This window comes from Nicotiana sylvestris, chromosome 2 (genome assembly GCF_000393655.2).
Source record: "Nicotiana sylvestris chromosome 2, ASM39365v2, whole genome shotgun sequence".
Taxonomy (NCBI): domain Eukaryota; kingdom Viridiplantae; phylum Streptophyta; class Magnoliopsida; order Solanales; family Solanaceae; genus Nicotiana; species Nicotiana sylvestris.
In genome coordinates this window covers 182,803,984-182,807,685 of record NC_091058.1, presented here as the reverse complement: position 1 = coordinate 182,807,685, position 3,702 = coordinate 182,803,984, and positions in this window count along the sequence as shown.

Genomic DNA, 3,702 nt, shown 5'->3' with positions numbered 1-3,702 from the left:
GTGGTCTTTGAACCAGTGTTGCCCCAACATAATAAGTTTCAATGGAGGAAGTTATCCCCAGCAGACAGAATAAAGGGATGACGCTTGTGCTCAGAAAAGCAAAAAGCCATTATCATCCCCAGCAGCTTCCACAAGAATGAAGCATCGATTTGAAGGGATAAAATTCCCCAGCAGCATTATCCTCAACAACGTTATCCCAAGAAGATAACACTTTTATCCCCAGCAGTGTTGAGAGAAAAAAAAAATGAATTTGAAGGAGGGGAAGAAAGGAGACTCCCACAGTGGTATTATCCCCAGCAAGCAAGAACAAATCAGAGCGAAGGAAAAAGAAAAGAAAAGAAGAAGTCAGGTGTCCACCTGGAGAATGAGGATGAAAAAATTGAAGAAGAAATCAGGCGTCCACCTGGAGAATAAGGATGAAAAAATTAAAGAAGAAATCAGGCGTCCACCTGGAGAATGAGGATTAAAGAAGAAGTCAGGCGTCCACTTGGAGAATGAGGATTAAGAATTTAAGAAGAAGTCAGGCATCCACCTGGAGAACGAGGATGAAGAATTTAAGAAGAAGTCAGGCGTCCACCTGGAGAACGAGGATGAAGAATTTAAGAAGAAGTCAGGAGACCTCCTGAAGAACAGAATGACGATATATTGGTTGAAGTCAGGAGCCCGCCTGAAGAGAGGAATGGCGATTATTTTCAAAGTTGTTGTTGAAGTCAGGAGCCCGCCTGAAGAGAGGAAAGGCGTTTTAAAAAAAATTGTTGAAATCTTGCCAACCTAAAGAAAGGAATGGCGATGTATGGTTTGAAGTCAGGAGCCCGCCTGAAGAGAGGAAAGACATTTTTAAAGAGTTGTTGAAATCTTGCCAACCTAAAGAAAGGAATGGCAATGTATGGTTTGAAGTCAGGAGCCCGCCTGAAGAGAGGAATGGCGATTATTTTCAAAGTTGTTGTCAGGAGCCCGCCTGAAGAGAGGAAAGGCGTTTTAAAAAAGTTGTTGAAATCTTGCCAACCTAAAGAAAGGAATGGCGATGTATTGTTTGAAGTCAGGAGCCCGCCTGAAGAGAGGAATGGCGATTATTTTCAAAGTTGTTGTCAGGAGCCCGCCTGAAGAGAGGAAAGGCGTTTTAAAAAAAATGTTGAAATCTTGCCAACCTAAAGAAAGGAATGGCGATGTATGGTTTGAAGTCAGGAGCCCGCCTGAAGAGAGGAATGGCAATTATTTTCAAAGTTGTTGTCAGGAGCCCGCCTGAAGAGAGGAAAGGCGTTTAAAAAAAAAATGTTGAAATCTTGCCAACCTAAAGAAAGGAATGGCGATGTATGGTTTGAAGTCAGGAGCCCGCCTGAAGAGAGGAATGGCAATTATTTTCAAAGTTGTTGTCAGGAGCCCGCCTGAAGAGAGGAAAGGCATTTTTAAAAGTTGTTGAAATCTTGCCAACCTAAAGAAAGTAATGGCGATGTATTGTTTGAAGTCAGGAGCCCGCCTGAAGAGAAGAATGGCGATTATTTTCAAAGTTGTTGTCAGGAGCCCGCCTGAAGAGAGGAAAGGCGTTTTAAAAAAATGTTGAAATCTTGCCAACCTAAAGAAAGGAATGGCGATGTATGGTTTGAAGTCAGGAGCCCGCCTAAAGAGAGGAATGGCGATTACATTTCAAGTGTTGAAGTTGGGAGCCCGCCCATAATAACAGAGGAATACATTCAGTCTTTATATTTCAAGCATTGAAGTTGGGAGCCCGCCCAGATAACAGAGGCATACATTCAGTCTTTAATTTCAAGTATTGAAGTTGGGAGCCCGCCCATAGAACAGAGGCATACATTTCAAGTCTTTAATTTTCAAGTATTGAAGTTGGGAGCCCGCCCAGATAACAGAGGCATAAATTTCAGTCTTTACATTTCAAGCATTGAAGTTGGGAGCCCGCCCAGATAACAGAGGCATACATTTCAAGTCTTTAATTTTCAAGTATTGAAGTTGGGAGCCCGCCCAGATAACAGAGGCATACATTTCAAGATCAAGTCAGAGAACAATAAAACAGAGGGTTACAATAGGAATCCCCAGCAGGAAACAATAAAATTCCCCGGCACCGGGAAACAGAAGGTTGCAACAAGAGGTCACAGCACAAACTCAAGTGCATGTGTCAAAAGAAGAAAAGTATCGGAAGAAATGCAAGCAGACAAGGAAGCAAGGCAACAAAAACAAATTGTACTCTAGCCTAGCTTCTTGTTTTCTTTTAAGCACGTTGTAACAAGGAGATCGGTAAGCAGTAGTAATAGCATGCAACAACAGTAACAGTGCAGTCCAACGGTAGTCCCAGCTACCAAAGTTTTCCGAACTACATTGACCTGATTCCTGTTTAGCCCAGGATATGTAGGAAACCTTTGAAGCAAAGGTTCGGTCAAATCTTTTTCAAAAAAATGCTTCAACGGAGTACTCGAATGGGCAAAAATCGCTCGCTTTATCTTTGCACGAAAACCCTTCGTGTCTTCGGGCAAAGAGGGGCAGCTGTAAGCACGTGATTTTTGCCCTATATGAGAATTACTCCCAAAAAATTCAAAAATAAAGTAATTTTTCTTGGTGTGCAATTTTGTGATATTTTGTGATATTTTTGAATAATTATTTGTATTTATCTGTGCATGTTTATTTGCTAAATTAATAAAAAATACAAAAATATGTCGCATTTTGCATATAGGATTTAATTCTACAATTGTTAGTAATTAAATTTGTTTTACAAAAATTAAAAATTACAAAAATAGGCATCGTTTGCATTTTTAGCATTTAATGTCCAAATATACAATTTTATGCTTAATTAATACTTAATTGTGCGTTAATTGTTATTGGGAATTAATTTGCGCTTTTATAACTTAATTTAGTTCTTAATAATAGTTTAAGTATTTTTATAATTTAGTTTTAGAAAAATAAAAGAAGAAAAGAGAGCGAAAATATAAAGAAAGTCGGAATTGGACCTCTTCTTCAATTTCAAGCCACAGGCCCAAAAAATGGCCCAATCTTCTCTACGACCCAGTCCATTTCGAACTGGGTCGACCCAGTCCATAACCCAAAAGACCCAAACCCCTTTTGTCTTACATTTTACAACACAAAACAAAAGAAAAAAGAAGAAAAAACTAAAAAACTAAGGAAAGCATCCCCCCCTATTCTCTTTCTTCTTCCTCACAACTCCAAAGCACAACCATGGCTGCCTTTTACCCCACCCCCTCTCATCCAAACACCATCAACAAACAGTTCGTCATGACCAAACGACCCCAAGAACCATAGCTACTGCTGTCCGCGTAGCTATCTCTGCGTCGTCACTTCATCTTCTTCGTCTTTCGTCAAGCTCGAGCTTGAGCTCGACATCCATGGCTGCCTAGTCGTGGTAGTTTGTTTCCGTCCCCTCCATCATGCTGCTGCTGCTCGTAACCATGGCTACTGTCTCGTCTTCTCCGGCGTCGAGTTTGAAGCTCGACACCCATGATAGTTGTTGCCTTAGTTTCGACCTCCATCGCACATGGCTGCTGCTGTCCGTTCTCTGAAACCATAGCGTCTTCCTCCTGCTTCGCTACGTCCAAACCCGCCTTGTTTTGCTGCGTTGTTGCCACGACGAGCAACTTATTTTGTTTCAGTTGCTGCTGCCACCATATCGTTTGGTCGAGTTTCAGCCGAGGTCGTCAAGCTTCGTCTTGAGTTCGTCGTTGAGTTTGTTGTCGAATCCGG